Raw genomic sequence first — 17324 nt, forward strand, 5'->3', positions numbered from 1 at the left:
GCAAGAACAATATGGGTCCTTCTGGGAATATTGCCTATTTCCCAGGAGACAAAAGAAAATGAAGGATTGTATTGCAAATCTTTTAAAAAAAAATAACTGAGGGGCGCCTGGGTGGCTTAGTCAGTTGAAAGTCTGACTTCGGCTCAGGTCATGATCTCACAGTTCATGAGTTCGAGCCCCGCATCAGGCTCTGTGCTGACAGCTCAGAGCCTGGACACAGATTCTGTTTCTCCCTCTCTCTCTCTCTCTCTGCCCTTCCGCTGCTCATGCTCTATATCTCTGTCTCTCTCTCTTCCTTTCAAATATAAAAAAACATTAAAAACAATTTTTAAATAATAACTTGTATGAGGATAAGGACAAAAGTTGCCTTTCCTGAGGAAATTTCTGGGCTTCAACTGTACTTCATCTTTACTTGGATGATTCTGCCCTTTTGCATCTGATACATGCTTCTCTCACTTGGAACATGTGCTAGAGTTACTGTATACCAAATATTCATTGTCTTGCCCAGCATGTCCTAGCCTCCTTTGTGGTGATGCTGGGGTCATGTGACTTGGTTTAATCAATGGGCTGTGAGCTGAAGAATCACCTGTGAACTGAGTCACTTAAAGGTGGATGGGCTTCCTCCATTCCTCTCTTCCTCCCTATGTGGCTGCAACCTAAGAGGCCACAGGGTGAGAGTACAGCATGATAGGATTGAGACATCACTTGATGGAGGAGAGCCTCTGCCAACCCATAGCCATGTGAGAGTTAAAAATAAACCTGTATAGGGGCGCCTGGGTGGCTCAGTCAGTTGGGCATCTGACTTTGGCTCAGGTCATGATCTCGTGGTCCATGGGTTCGAGCCCCGCATCAGGCTCTGTGCTGACAGCTCAGAGCCTGGAGCCTGTTTCAGATTCTGTGTCTCCCTCTCTCTGACCCTCCCCCATTCATGCTCTGTCTCTCTCTGTCTCAAAAATAAATAAACATTTTTTAAAAATGAAAAAAAAAATAAATCTGTATAGGCTAAACCACTGAGATCTGGGGCTTTATCTGTTGTAGCAGCTAGCATTAATTATCCTAAATCATACAACACATTATCACAGAGTATTAGGGCAGAAGTGGACTTAAGAGATTACCTGTTCCAGTGTGTTTCACACTTTTGATTATGCTTATCAATATGAAATATAAACTACTTAGTGATAAGAACAAAACTGCTTTGTTCATGGTGTTGAAGGATCTCCTGGGACCCCAGTCTTGTCTCTTCATCCCCTCCCTCTTTCCCATACCTTCACTCTCAGCTACCAAATAGTCTCCAACATGCACACCTCTGCAGACACACAGAGCAAGGTCACCACAGGACAGAGTTTGAATCTACTCTAGCTCCTTCCATTTGCAGAAGCTCTAGGAACTTCTATGTCTTGCCCAGATCCATCCTTTCTTACACATAGAGGCAGAACCAGGACTATTTTTCTGTGTGTGGTGTGTGTGTGTGTGTGTGAGAATTGTTTCAACCCACACCATGAAATGAAGGTTTGACTCAAGAACATGGTGAAGTATTTTTTTTTTTAAGTTTATTTTTGAGATAGAGGGTAGAAGCAGGGGAGGGGCAGAGAGAGAGACAGAGAGAATCCAAAGCAGGCTCCACACTATGAGCACAGAGCCCAATGTGGGGTTCGATCTCACAAACCATGAAATCATGAAGTGAGCTGAAATCAAGAGTCAGCCACTTTACCAACTTGACTGAGCAACCCAGGAGCCCTGCAGATGGTGAAGTTTTTGAGGAGAGGGGTTCTGACAATGATTCATCAGTTTGCCTCTAGGGCAAAGCCCAGCCCACTGCCTATGTATCAATACTCACTGAATAATTACTCTTTGGATATTTATCAGAGGATGTATCAATGTTTGCATATATCCAAGGGACCACTAAACAATTTAAAAGATCAATGAGAAATGCTTCAGTCATACTGGAAATCAGTTTGACATTATTTCCTATAGATAAACAACCATATAATTCCTGTGGCCCAGAAATGTCAATCTTATGAATATATTCCCAAGAGAAACAATATGCACATATGTGATAGAATTCCCATTCAAGAATATTTGTAGCAGCAGGGCGCCTGCGTGGCTGAGTCACTTAAGCATCCGACTCTTGATCTCAGTTCAGGTCATGATCTCACAGTTCATGGGTTCAAGCCCTGCATCAGGCTCTGCACTGACAGAGTGGAACCTGCTTGAGATTTTCTCTCTCCCTCTCTCTCTTCCTCTCCCCCACTCATGCTCTTGCTCTTTCTCTCAAAATAAATAAATAAACTTAAAAAAGAGAGAGAGTATTTGTACCAGCATTGTTCACTACAGAAAGAACCTACAGTGAATAGTGATCTTCCATTGGAGAGCTGATGACTATAATATAGTTCATTTGAGAGAAGTTGAAACAACCTGACTATAGTGACCCGAAAAATACGGATGGATCTTGGCAATGGAATATTATTTAAAAAATTATTTCCCAAGAAATTACATATAGCATGATATTCCTTTTTATAAAGTTAAACACTAAGCATGTATATAGGTGTTTCAACATGTATGTGTAATCCACATGGAAGTGATAGCTATGTATTTCACATACAAAGAGGAAGGCAGGTTAATGATAAACACATAACTCAAGATATTAATTAGATTGGATTAAGGGAGGCAAAGGAATTGAGGACATTTGGTTAGGGGCCAGTCACTCTCTCTGAGGTCTTAGCTTTTGCTTTAGGTTCTGGGTTCAAGATGCTCACTGATTTTAGATAGATAGTTACGGACCAAAAATGGACATGTGATTTGAACCCTTACTACTGTGATTAATCCAGGTCTGAGCCTTTGGTCTAAAGGAAAAATAACATTAAGGAAGCTCAATGGATTTTCAGGCCAAAATAATGGAGGCAAAACTTGTTTCTCTATCCCTCCAGAGGTACACAAATACACACTTGGGTACTCTAGGTTTAAATATCAAAGGGGAAATTAACTATTCTCTGCTAATGTTGGTAGCTTTGGGAAAGATAAATAAAGAACTATTCTAGGTGACCCAAAGAATACAACTGGAAAACCATACCCAATTGAAGGAAAACAATGGATTTTCACACCCAAACAGGAGAAAATTATCTATGATCCATTGGAGGGCTGTTTACATACCTACAAACACATACCGCCCACCTAGAGAGGGCAAGTTTGAACAGAACAGTTCAAATCAAGCAGGCCTTAAATGCAACTCCGCTTCTCATTTTACATCCCTGACACCAGCATGGTGACCTTATACTTGGACTAGTTTTCTTCTCTGACCATGTTGGTAACTTGAGCTTATCACCCAAAGTTTTTATACCCTAGTTTCTCCATCAACTTTTGTGAGCCTTAGGAAATAAATCAAAATGCCAGTACGGTGTCTGATACCTGATAGTTTTCCAAGAGATATTGATTGGATTTAATCTCAAAGTAGACAAAAAAGCAAAGATTATTGAGATGCACATTCAGTGATGTTCCAGGCAAGCTGCAAGGTGATGATACAGATCTAATTCCTTAACAAATGAATAGCTAAGTCTCCCCCGTCCCCCTTTCCCTAAGTCTGTGCATCTGGAACCACAGAAAAAGAACTATGGATAGACATTGGCAATCCATATGTGTCGTTTAGAGGTTTTCTATTAAGTAATCGAAGTTTGCGTAGAGAAGATCTGGAGTTTCAGAGTAATTATTTTGTTCTATTTGGCACTGTTATAATGGAGGTAATGAATTTCATCTTCATTTTTGTGCTAGAGTTCCATTAAAACATTTACTAAAATTAGGGAATTTTTAAGCCATGGAAATTTAATTGCATTAATTATCCTTGCTCACCCTCAAATGTTTTATAATGAAACTAAATAATGGATGCAATAATGAAGCAAAGGACAAGTTAGATTTGCATATTTTATAAACATGCTCAGGAGAGTAGCTGTGCTATTTTACTGGGAATGGTAGTTAGGTTAATCATGTGTTGATGAAAGAGAGAGCCAATTTACTTGGGGGCAGGGAGGGGCACAGAGGGGTGACTTTGAAATGATGTCCTGGGTATCTTCCTTTGCTCTTAAGAGACAGAAGAGGAGAAAACACAGCTCTCAGAGTAACATTCACATTTGCAGAGAAGTTAATTGTGAAACTTTGAGCAGTGTCTTCATTGTCCCCCAGGTGGGTCATAAATATGTTTAATTCACTGAGTGCAAATCTAGACAGATTAAAAAACTCCTTTCCAAGCTTTAGCTCATAAAATATCCTGAACTTGCTTTATGATATGAAGACCATCTTTAAAAAGAATGGAAGAGACCAGGGCAGTGGACCAGTGTTTGCTCCTCAGTCCATCCCAAGGAGGCAAATTTCTCCCTAGGTTGGCATCCTGCTAGGACCCCTAGATACTATGCTTTAGGGTAAACAGAATGTTGTCATTGCCCACTGTTCCCACCCCTCTTTCCTCCACGATCCCCAGCTCCTCAACACACACAGACCGAGACAGCAGATCCCTGATCACTGTGAAGTTAGTATCACAGTGCATTTTGGTTGGATCCAAACCCCACCTCACTGGGTGAGGGAACTGTGAAGAAAGAAGTCCCCTCATTCTTCCATAATGTTTTTTTCTTTGATACAATCAAATAACAAGGCCCTGGGAAAGAAAGAAAATGGTGTTTGAGCACAAAAGAATATACTATATGAAATACCTGACTGAATCTTAGAATTTAAGTAGAAACTACCTATCTGCCCTTCAGCCCAATCTGTTTGTTGGAGAAGGGAAACTTTCCATCACACATGTGGACAAAGGTCAGGTCAAGGCCTCAAGGCCTCATGACTGCAAGGTCAAGGTCAGCCCTCTCTGTTCACTGGAAATTCTGATTGTGCATACTTTGAGGGCGAGAGAAAACAATTGCATGTAACCTATGAAAAATATTGCCAAATAAAGTAAAGATTCAGGAGGTATAAGACACTTCAGAAAATAATTTAGAGTAGGACTCAAAAAAAAACTTCAGGAACTGTTGACATCTTCAATAACGTTCAAGCTACATGGTCACTATGAAGTAAAAGGCTACTGTTATAAATAATGACTGAGGCAAAAAGTAAAAAGTCAAATGGATGGGATCAAGATGGATTGCCTGGGTGGCTCAGTCAGTTGAGCATACGACTTTGGCTCAGGTCATGATCTCATGGTTCGTGGGTTCGAGCCCGCATCAGGCTCTGAGCCTGGAGCCTGCTTCAGATTCTGTGTCTCCTTCTCTCTTTGTTCCTCCCCTGCTCATGCTCTGTCTCTCTCTCTCTCAAAAATAAATAAAGATTAAAAACAATTTTTAAAAAAGATGGATTGCTTACAAAAACAATAATGCTATAGCCAAGTTAAAGTTCATCTTAGAGACTGTAACAAGAAGTAGACATTCTAAGGAGATGTACATCACTGAAGTGTCTGAAAAATTCAAGAGGCTTCTCAGAACTCAGCAGCATGAGACACAATTAGAATAATGCAAGGGGATGGGGCACCTGGGTGGCTCAGTCGGTTAAGCCTCTGACTTGGGCTCAGGTCATGGTCTCATGGTTCCTGGGTTCAACCCCTGCATCGGCCTCTGTGCTGACAGCTTGGAGCCTGCTTCAGATTCTGTCTCCCTCTCTCTCTGCCCCTCCCCTGCTCTCTCCCTGTCTCTCAAAAATAAATAAACATTAAAAAAATTTTTTTCCAAAGGAAAGCAATATGCTAATGTGAAAAGATTCCTGATGGTTACCATTGACTACTTAGTTATGTTTTCAAATGAAATCTTTATAATTTATAAAGGAAGAGAAAGGACTACTGCATGATTTAAGGTGGACCATTAGTTTTTAAGGATTTAATAATGCTAATTTAGGATTAAATTTAACGTAATAACTCAGGACCAATAGGATTGACGATATACCCTGTTCCTATTTCCAGCTGAGACTAGACCATTAATTCTCTATTCAGGGCAGCCTCTTAGCTTAATGGTTCACTTTGATATGCCCCGTTCTACTTCAACTCAAAACACAGATTCTCAGTGAAATTAAAGATACTGGGATTCCCACAAGTTTTGTACTATTATTTATCTTTGGGATATCAGTACAAGATTAAAAGTATTTAAAAAGTGAAATCAGCGGATTAAAATTGTATTTTTCACGAATTCAATACTTGGAACTCAATTAACTTAAATATATTTTTGCCAACTCAGATGCTAATGGCCTCAAGTCCTCAATCCTTTCCTACAGATCTACTTGTAACAGCCTAATGCCAAGTACATGGTATTAACAGAAAAACAAGGCATTTCATGGGATGGTAGAAATTGGAAAAGAGGACTATGAAGGGATTAAGTCATCCACTTATGGACATGGCCCTGGAGTATTCACCTTCCCTAATTGCACAAAATTCAACAAAGCAACCTAGCCTAAATTTTCTGTTAATTGGCAGTCACAGCTTTTAAACCATAACTGGTAAACTTAATGCACACTGGATGAGAAAAATATTAGAAGCAAAAGCCTAATAAATGTGACCATGGTGGTCACTGTCAGCATATCTGATCACAGTGTCACCTACCATCAGTGGCACACATGGAAAATCAAAGCACAGACCATTTCCCCAGGAAACTTTAAAACAAAGGCATCCCTACTCTTTGGGTTTATTGTGTCAATATCTCTCGGAAATGAAGAATCCGACCGTAGCTCTAAACTTACCCTTCAAAACTCTGTTTCAGATCTACATTCAAAGGAGAAAACTAACTGCCAATCCAGCTCAAAAGAATTCAACCTCTTAGTTGTATTTTTTGTTTAAGTTTATTTATTTTTTGAGAGAGAGAGAGAGAGAGAGAGAGAACCAGCAGGGGAGGGGCAGAGAGAGAGGGGGACAGAGGATCCGAAGCGGTCTCTGCACTGACACCAGAGAGCCTGATGTGGGGTTCAAACTCACCAACCTTGAGATCATGACCTGAGCTGAAGTCACAACTTTAAATGACTGAGCCACCCAGGTGCCCTGGGTTCCATCTTTTTTTCAACCTCTACCCTTGTTTCTGGCTCTAAACAGGTCTTCTTTCCCTGTTCCCTCTGCCTCAGATGGCCCCATGTTTCAAGGGTCCCACTGCTTCTTTTCCACTAGTACCATAATAGTAATTAGACTTCTTCCGCTAACTAAATCTGAACAAAACAAGGTTATTTTGCTTTGCTTAAAAAAAAAATTATATATTTAACTGATGCCTCCACATCCCCATTCGCTACATCAATTAACGGCCAATAGAATTAAGGAAAGGCCTTTTCTAAATTCAAAAGACTTGAAACAACTCTAAGAACTTGCAGGTGAAACACAAGAGTGTAGGAGGTGGTAAAGATAAAGATGTACAGCAGGGACTTATAGGGAAAGGGGGGAGGTAACTATGCCAGCAGAAATGTACCTGCAGTGTTTGAATACTAAGTCAAGAGCTCCTAAATAACAAGATCAAAAGAAGAAAATGGAAAAGGTTATTGCAGAAATCTTAAGAGACGGTAAAGAAAACAAGCTAGTGGTTCACATTTTCCAGGAATCAAAATTCTACAGAGAAGCCATCACCATCGTGTGAATTCTATGAAAATGAGCACTGAGTAACACAATGGAAAATATTTTCATCTCAAGTTCTAAGAAAGGATCAGTAAATCTGTTTTCATTTCTAGAGCAATCATCTATTTAAAAAAATATTTTTTTATGTTTTTATTTTTGAGAGAGAGACAGAATATGAACACGGGAGGGGAAGAGAGAGAGGGAGACACAGAATCTGAAGTAGGCTCCAGGCTCTGAGCTGTCAGCACAGAGCCCGACATGGGGCTCAAACCCATGGACCATGAGATTGTGACCTGAGCTGAAGTTGGTCACCCAACCAACTGACCTGCCCAGGCTCCCCAATCATTTATTTTTAAAGCTTGACTTTTTCTATTATTTAATTAACTAATTCAATACTCGATGCAGTGACTTAAATAGTCAAGAAAATCAAATTATTTTCTCTTTGAACTATTATATTTCATTGTTATGTTCAGAAAATGTATTCTAGGGGTGCCTGGGTAGCTCAGTAGGTTAAGCCTCCCACTCTTAGTTTTAGCTCAGGTCGTGATCCCATAGTTCATGGGTTCCAGCCCCACATCGGGCTCTGTGCTGTGCAGAGCCTGCTTGGGATTCTCTCTCTCTCTCCCTCTCTCCCTCTCTCTGCCCCTCTCCTGATTGTTCTCTCTCTCTCTTTTTAACATTATTAAAAAAATAAAAATATTTTTAATATGTAAATATTAGGTTAACATGCCATGACACCGATAATTTATTGCTGTTACTGTCTTTTGTGTTTGACAGTAAAAAATCCTAACATTTGTAAAGAGATCCCTAAGTGACAGATTTTATGTGTAAAAAAAAGAAAGCTATAATATGAATCTTACATCCATCATATAAACCCAAAAGTTATTTTTTTCCCTTGCGTATGACTGACAACATTCTGCCCTTTCTGAACCCCAAATAAAATAATGAAGAACGTACAGGGTGGAAAATCATGAATGTATAATTTCCAAGTAAGAAGTTAAGTAAGAAAGCTCCATTGACAGACAGAAATGGAGTAACATAAAGGAAACTATCAAAATATAAATTCCAGGCATTATACTGCTATTTGATCTGTGTTTTGATTTAAAAAAATAACAATAAAATAAGCTTTTTCTAATTGTTGACAGTTACCGGGACTTGTGCCAGAAGTAGAATAATACAATATCAGGATTTTATTTCAAAGAATGAGATAGGTGGTTACATGTTATACATTTTGAGCTGACTGCCTTTTAAGTTTCTTTGCTTGAGAACATTTTTAAAAGTTGAAATGCTGTCACTAAACTTACTTTTATTATTTTGGTAAATGCAATATTCAAGATTTTCTCTCATACTCCAATGCTAATAAACTATATAGAAGTATAGTTTGTTTCCATCGCCCAACAGAACCTGAAAAGTAATTCACATGTTCCTTATTTTGACACTTATAAGGAGAAGGGGCTCTGTGTTTATTCATTTTTCAGTGAAACAGAACTTGATTTTAAAGAAGCTTTCTGAAAGGACATCTCAAGACTGGAACTCTATTGTTCCAACACAGTGTATATCTGAACTTCAAACCTCTTAATTACTTACATAAATATGTATTTTTGGGGTGCGTGGGTGGCTCAGTCAAACATCCAACTTTGGCTCAGGTCATCATCTCACTGCTCACAGGTTCGAGCCCCACGTCAGGTTCTGTGCTGACAGCTCAGAGCCTGGAGCCTGCTTTGGATTCTGTGTCACCCTCTCTCTCCTCCCCTCCTCAGCTCATGCTCTGTCTCTTTCTCTCAAAAATTAATAAACGTTAAAAAAAATTTTAATGCATTTCCTTGTTTTTTATCCTTCCCCAATTACAAGCATGTATCAATGGGAATTCTACAAAGGCTTGTGACCTCTTCCTCTTCCCCCTCCCCTTCCTCCCTTCTTCCCTCCCTTCCTCCTTCTCCAATACTTCCTCCTCTTCCTCCTCCATCATCATCATCATCATCATCATCATCATCATCATCATCATCCTCAGTGTCTGGCACACTGTATCCACTCAAATGTCTACTGAATGAATGAATGGATCACCAAATGCCCATCTACTATGTTTCAAGAACTAGGCTTCATACATACTTTTCACAGGTACCTCGCCTGTACATGTTTTTTTTGCTTGCTTGCTTTAAATGTTTATGTATGTTTATGTATTTTGAGAGAAAGAGAGAAAGCCCTAGCAGGGGAGAGGCAGAGAGAGAGAGAGAGAGAGAGAGAGAGAGAGAGAGAAAATATCCCGAGCTGACAGTGCAGAGCCCAAGGCAGGGCTAGATCCCACAGTGAGATCATGATCTGAGCCAAGATTAAGAGTCAGATACTTAACCGTCTGAGCCATCCAGGCGCCCCTCACTTGTACATGTTTTATGTTTAAGAGCCACTGCGACCTTGCAGGTTAGGAATTCTAATCCTCATTTACACAAGAGGAGAAAGGTATGTGGAAGTTCATTCAAAAACACTATCATACAGCCCAGAGTGGAAAGAACTAGGTTTCATAGGTTTGTGTAGGTTTTTTCCCCAGGTTCTGAGACAGATAAGGATTCTGAGGGGCCTGCCTGGAAACACTTATCTTGGCATGAGGTTGCCCTAGGCCCTCATCTTAAAAATTCAAACTATTTCAAAAGGAAATCTCCTTGAATATCTGCCTGCCCGCCTGTAGTTTTCTCTTCTGAGTCACTTCTTTTACAGAATAGGAATTTGCAGAAAACGTCAGGCCCCCTCCGATAACCCATTTCTCTAGCCCACCTGGCAGGTGCTTCACACAACCAGGGAGCCAGAAGCCACAAGCCTGAAACAAGCTTCAGAGCCCAGTTTATAACCAGCCTTGTTCCTGCAAAGACCAGACCAGACCAGTCAGAGCCACAGTGAACCCCATGCCTGACCTATCACTAACTTCCCCTCTCATTGTAATGCTAACAACCACACCCAGGGGTGGACACTTAACTTGCAAACGAAACGCGAGGTAGGAAGCAGCAGGCTCTGTCAAATGCACCTGTGCACCCACTTTCCTGGGATTCCGCCCCCTCATGCTTAGAAGTTACGTCTTCCCAGCCTCAGACTCTTTGAGACGTTCACTGGCTACAGCTCAAGCAGCAACCGGGTATCCCTCTTCCTAAGGCTGTCTCCCTCGTGCCCGGGCTTGCAATAAACACTACCCGCCTTGTGTCTGTTTCTACACGGACCAAGAACCCTGAGGTCCTTAAGGGTTCCAAATTTCTCTTTTTTTCTACTAAGCCTGCTACTGAAAGTATGAAGGTACATAGGGTAAATTTTCTAATTCAATGAAAAACTCTGTCAAGTGCAAGGTACAATGATCTGTGTGTTCTGGAGGACAAAAAGAGGAATGGCCATGGGCTCTCGCCTCAAGGAGTCTGCAGTCTACTGGGAACACAGCTGGGTGGACAACTCATGATGTTGTTATGGTGGAAGCCGGAAAGAGGTACTGGCGGAAGACTGTAGTACAGAGCCCCCTGGAGACAGGAGGGGATGAGAACATTGTCTCTGACAGGAAGAGGGTGCAGGAATGCTTCGTGGATTAGGAGTAAATAGGTCTTGAAGGTTACACACAGTATGAGAGGGAACAACATTTTTAGCAGAGGGAATAGCAGAAACAAAATCAAGGAGGTAGGAAGATACTGTACGTTTCTCATTCACACTTGCGTGCATGCATATATTCATTCAGTAACTTAGTAAATGCATGTATTTTTTTATTTATTTTGAGAGAGAGAGAGAGAGAGAGACAGCTGAGGAGAGGCAGAGAGAGAGGTAGAGATAAAGGCAAAGAGAAAAAATCCCAAGCAGGCTCCATGCTGTCCGTGCAAAGCCCGAGGTGGGAGTAGATCCTTCAACCTTGGGATCATGACCTGAGCCAAAAGCAAGAGTCAGATGCTTAACTGACTGAGCCACCCAGGCGCCCCTCATTCAAAAACTTATTGACTGCTATAACTGTTGGGCATATCGCAAGCTGGACAAAGTCTCTGCCTAAACAGCCCTGCGTTCGAGAGGTAAATTGAGTAAAATACCAGGGAAACAAAACAATAAAACAAAACTGTCAAAGAGCAATAAGAAATCTGTTTTGGATTGAGTGATCAGGGAAACGAACAGGTTAAAGGGAAAGAAATTCAGTAGTGTCTGCAACAACTATATACCCACCTGTGATTTGACTTGGCTGTCTTCCTTTACACAAGAAGAGTTGTTCAAGAATGTCTATTATTAACAGTAGCAACAACAAAATAGGCATCATCTTAGTAAGTACCAGCCACCATGAAAGATTATACAGCTGTTTAAAAAAATTTTTTTTTAATAGGGGCGCCTGGGTGGCTCAGTTGGTTGAGAGTTCGACTTCGGCTCAGGTCACGATCTCACACTCCGTGAGTTCAAGCCCCTCATCGGACTCGGTGCTGACAGCTCAGAGCCTGGAGCCCCCTTTGGATTCTGTGTCTCCCCCTCGCTGTCCCTCCCCTGCTCATGCTCTGTCTCTCTCTGCCTCAAAAATAAATAAAAACATTAAAAATTTTAAAATTTAATGTTTTTATTTATTTTTGAAGGAGAGAGAGACAGAGAGTGAGTGGGGTAAGAGCAGAGACAGAGGGGGGACACAGAGTCCAAAGCAGGCTCCAGGCTCTGAGCTGTCAGCACAAAGCCTGACACAGGACTCAAACTCACAAACCGTGAGATCGTGACCTGAGCTGAAGTCAGATGCTCAACCGACTGACTCACCCAGGCACCCTAAAACATTATACAGCTGTTTAAAAGAATGAGTTAGATCTCTGGTTTTGGATTATAAGCCCTGGCATTCATCACCCTACCCTAAGGGATTAAATATCTTAGTTCAAATACAGACTCCCTGTGACAGCTCACTCTCAACAAAAAGCCACATCACTAGTTTCAGAATCGCAAACTCCAGGTGAAGCAGTAACACAAACATGCACAAGACTGGGACTTCTTGATAAGGGACTTGGCAGGAAGTAACAAATAAACACCTATTTTGAGACCAGAACCACCTGCTTTACAAAAAGTCTGGCTTTGAAAAATGTCTCACTCGGACTCCGCAGCCATGAGAAATGGACCTGAGTCATGCCTCTCTAAGGTACAATAGCTCCCTTTTATACACGGTTTTGCTTTCTGTGGTTTCTGCTACCCATAGTCAACCACAATCTACAAATATTAAATGAAAATTTCCAGAAAGAGAAAAGTTGTAAATTTCACATCAGAGCCATTCTGAGTAGTGCAATAAAATCTTACACCAGCCTGCTCTGTCCTGCCCTAGATGTGAATCATCCCTTTGTGCGGTATACCCATGCTGGAGACGCTATCGATCCCTTAGTCGTGATTAGCGAACATCTCGGCTATCAGATCGACTGTCGCAGTATGCAGTACTGGTGTTTAATTAATCCTCATTTTACTTAATAATCGGCCCAGAGTACAAGAGTAGTCATGTTAGCAATTTGATATGCCAAAGAAAAGCCATAAAGTGCTTCCTTTAAGGGAAAAGGGGAAAGTTCTGAACTTAAGAAAAAAATATCACATGCTACAGTTAAGAGTGAATCTTCTCTCCATGGAATGGCGAAGGAAAGAGAAATTTGTGCTAGTTTTCTTCTTCATGTCTCCCTATGCCTAATTTATGAATTAATCTTTATCATAGGTATGTATATATAGGAAAAACATTGTATATGTAGGGTTTGGTGCTGTCTGCTGTTTCTGGCACCCACTGGGGGTCTTGTAACATACCCCTGCAGATAAGGGGGGGATGACCGTAATCAGAAAATTAAGCCGAGGACCTTGACTATTACTGCCAGTGCCTTAAATGTACCCAACTGTGCTGGCAAGCTAGGTGGGGGGCAGAAGTGTAAGAGAATTACCCTTAGTTTGCCAATGTGAGGATTTTACCACCAGGATGGCGCTGGCAAGCAATGTTTGAGATTGCCCTAAATAAATAATAGGGCGGTGAGTGCAGTCTGGACTCAGAAATTGCTTCTAGACTGAGCAAGGGAAGGTGAGAAGCTTGTGTCTATCTGCTACATATAAAAATAACCAGGTGACATACCCAGAAAGAGTAGTACCTCCTTAAGAACTTTATCTTCAAAGACATGTTTCTGCTTTTCAACCGAGAACCATTTTTGTTATAGTCCAGATAAAACCAGAAAGTATTTTGTAACTTAATACCAATTTATTCAAGGACCAAAAAGGGAATCCCACAGAAGACCATCTCCCCAAAAAGTATTCATTGACGCTTGCCGTTAAGTTCTTTAAAAGGTCGACGTTGAAATTTGTTTTTAATTATAGATTCATCTTTATCACAGTGTTCTGGCCAAAACAAACCAAGGATGTAATTCTCTGTGCTGATACTTAATCCCACACCAAAGTGCCACCTCTCATAGGAAACTATCTGTAACGTTAAAATAAAAACGTATTTATTCACTCAAGAAATATTTTTGAGCACCTTCTTCACAGTAGGAACTTTTCAAAGCACTGAATGAGCTCTCTCAGGGGTTACAAAGACAAATGAAAAGTTACTTTCTCGGGTTTTTTTTCCTCAAGTTATCGATGTTCCAACTGTTTATCTTTTCTTAGCATAGTGGTGGTCAGCTAGTGACAGGAATGAGCAGCTAATGGTTGAAAAAGCAAAGCTAATGGTTGAAAATGTTGAAGTCACAGGCAAAGGGGAGAGTCCAATTGAAGTAAATGTAGCTGACCTAATTTTTAACATTTTTTTCAATCAAATCACCATGTTTTATGTTCGGAAAAAAATTTTACTATAATTTTTACTCACCGCTATTGCTTATATCCCACTCCATTCCTTGGATTCACTTTTCCTCTTGCCGGAGCCCATGCTTTTGTAATTCTCTCAGCAAGAATCTGTAAGAAGTAAATTCTATTAGATTTTGCCCCCAACTTTCTTTCATCCTTACTCTACTATGATAATTTCAAGCTGCACAGAGCCTCACTTAGCATGAGTACTTTCTCCTCAGTATTTAAAGATTTTATTCCATTGCCTTCTAGCATGCATTATCACTTAAAAAGACAGGGAAAAAATCTACAGTCAGCATACTTGTTACTACATTGCAGAAAATCTATAGAACAATTACTATTTAGATTCTCTCATTTTTCACCATGTAGAGTTCTGACATTACTGCCATATACAAAGGAATATGGCTAACAGAAGAAGTGGGGGCTGAAAATTAGGCCATGGGCCCCTCAACCCAAGTCCTGAAACTGAAGGACAGCGTCCGCCAGAGGGCTCCATGTTCTGTGTTACACAGAAGTGTCATATAGGGTACGCATCCATTGCCTTCTAGCATGCATTATCAGTATCCCCATATTGTATAAAGGACTGAATTTTTATTTCTTATATTCACCACTTGGGTCATTGTCCATCTGAGGATCTATGTCTTTCTTCAATTTGGAAGATACTCTCTCATTATAGCTCTTATTTTTAGAATATGTATTAGGCATATGTTGGAACAAAATTCTCTATCTTCTCATCTGGGTCTTTAATGTCACTGAAAAAAACAACTCTCAGTGTTTTGTTTTGGGTCTTCCAATACATTAATTATCTCTTTAGTTATATCCACTTGTTCTTTTTTTTTTAATGTTTATTTATTTTAGAGAGAGACAGAGTGTGAGCAGGGGAGGGGCAGAGAGAGGAGGAGGCACAGAATCCCAATCAGGCTCCAGGCTCCGAGCTGTCAGCACAGAGCCTGGCACAGGGCTCAAACTCACGAGCCATGAGGTCATGACCTGTGCTGAAGTCCAATGCTTAACCAACTGAGCCACCCAGGTGCCCCTTCCCTTGTTACTGTAAAAATGACCATAATTTTGGGGGTGCCTGGGTGGCTCAGTTGGTTAAGCATCTGGCTCTTGATTTCAGCTCAGGTCATGATCTCACGGTTTGTGGGATTAAGCCCTGTATCAGTCTCTGCACTAACAGCAAGGCACATACTTGGGATTCTTTCTCTTCCCATCCCCTCTCCTTCCCCCATGCAAAATAAATAAGTAATTTTTTTTTTAATTTTTTTCAACGTTTATTTATTTTTGGGACAGAGAGAGACAGAGCATGAACGGGGGAGGGGCAGAGAGAGAGGGAGACACAGAATCGGAAACAGGCTCCAGGCTCCGAGCCATCAGCCCAGAGCCCGACGCGGGGCTCGAACTCACGGACCACGAGATCATGACCTGGCTGAAGTTGGACGCTTAACCGACTGCGCCACCCAGGCGCCCCTAAATAAGTAATTTTTTTAAATGACCATAATTTTCAATCCTTGGATTCCTAATTGGTTATTTTACATTTTCCCTGTTCTCGAGACACCTCCTGTCTTTGTATCTCACAATTCCTTTTTCTTCTCTTATAGTAAGAATATTACTTATTCCTGTATCTTTTTAGAATTTCAAAACTACTTATTTCAAAAATTCATTTTGGAAGACTGCCTTAGTATTTGTATTTCTTTGAATGACAATTCACGTGCTTACTGAGTTTACTGGCCACTTTTCATGAAGTTTTATTTCCCTCTTCTCGGGTGAGATTTTTCATTACTTCTGCGCACTTCCATAAGTGATATAGCATCTATATACCTTAAATACATATTTTAAAACATTTTGACCAGCATTGCTACAACCAGGCGTGTTGAGGGAGATGGTCAGTGCATCAATTAACAATAGGATTTTAATCAGATTGAAATATACCTTTCTAATGCATTATTTGCTAAACCAGGTGCTGTGCGAAAATATTTTATAGGTTTGATTTGTGAGGTTAACATTCAGAACTTTTTTTTGCAAGATCAATGTTTCTAATTACACAGTCCAGAGATCAGCAAACTATAACTCATGGGTCTAATCTTACTGGCTACCTGTTTTTTTTTTTTCAGGTCCGTCAGCTAAAAATTATTTTCACATTTTTAAAGAAGTGTACAACAGAAACCATACGAGGCCCATAAAGCCTAAAATATTTATAATTTGGCCCTTTACAGAAGAAAGTTTCCTGATCCCTGATATGATCTATCATCAGATACCATCCAGGCTTTTTTCCCCCTTGATTTTTAAAAATAGATTTTATTTTCAAGAGCCATTTTAGGTTCACAGCAAAACTGAATGGAAGACAGAGATTTCCCATGTACCACCTGCCCCCACACATCCATAGCCTCCCCCAATCTCAACATCCCCCACAAAACTTTTATTACCACTTGATGAATCTACATAGACACATCACTATTTCCCAAAGACCATAGTTTACTCATGGTAACATAGAGTTCATTCTTTTTTTTTTTTTTTAAATGTTTATTTATTTTTGGGGGGGAGAGAGAGAGAGAGAGAGAGAGAGAGAGAAAGACCAAGCATAGGTGGGGGAGGGGCAGAGAGAGAGGGAGACACAGAATCCAAAGCAGGCTCCAGGCTCTGAGCTGTCAGCATAGAGCCTGACACGGGGCTAAAATTCACGAGCTGTGAGATCATGACCTGAGCTGAAGTTGGACACTTAACTGACTGAGCCACCCAGGTGCCCCAAGTTCACTCTTTTTCTTTTTTTAATTTTTTAATGTTTATTTTTGAGAGACAGACAGAGAGAGAGAGAGAGAGAGAGAGAGAGAGAGAGAGAGAGAATGAGTGGGGTAGGGACAGAGAGAGAGGGAGACACAGAATCCAAAGGAGGTTCCAGGCTCCGAGCTGTCATCATAGAGCCCAACACAGGGCTCGAACCCAAGAACCATGAGATCATGACCTGAGCTGAAGTCACGCACTTAACCAACTGAGCCAC

The 17324-nt window shown here is 40.7% G+C and overlaps 1 protein-coding gene across 2 annotated transcripts in view; it reads right to left on the reverse strand.

Annotated features, from left to right (window-relative positions):
* Positions 1–17324, reverse strand: part of KCNN2 (potassium calcium-activated channel subfamily N member 2) — a 474348-nt gene that overhangs the window by 275146 nt on the left and 181878 nt on the right. For both annotated transcript variants that reach the window (XM_086705936.1, XM_025924196.2), the window contains exon 2: positions 14349–14434. The gene's annotated coding sequence lies outside the window, so the exon portion shown is untranslated. The remainder of the gene's footprint in view (positions 1–14348; positions 14435–17324) is intronic.

This window comes from Puma concolor, chromosome A1 (assembly GCF_028749965.1).
Source record: "Puma concolor isolate L17-30 chromosome A1, mPumCon1.1.hap2, whole genome shotgun sequence".
NCBI classification, from domain to species: domain Eukaryota; kingdom Metazoa; phylum Chordata; class Mammalia; order Carnivora; family Felidae; genus Puma; species Puma concolor.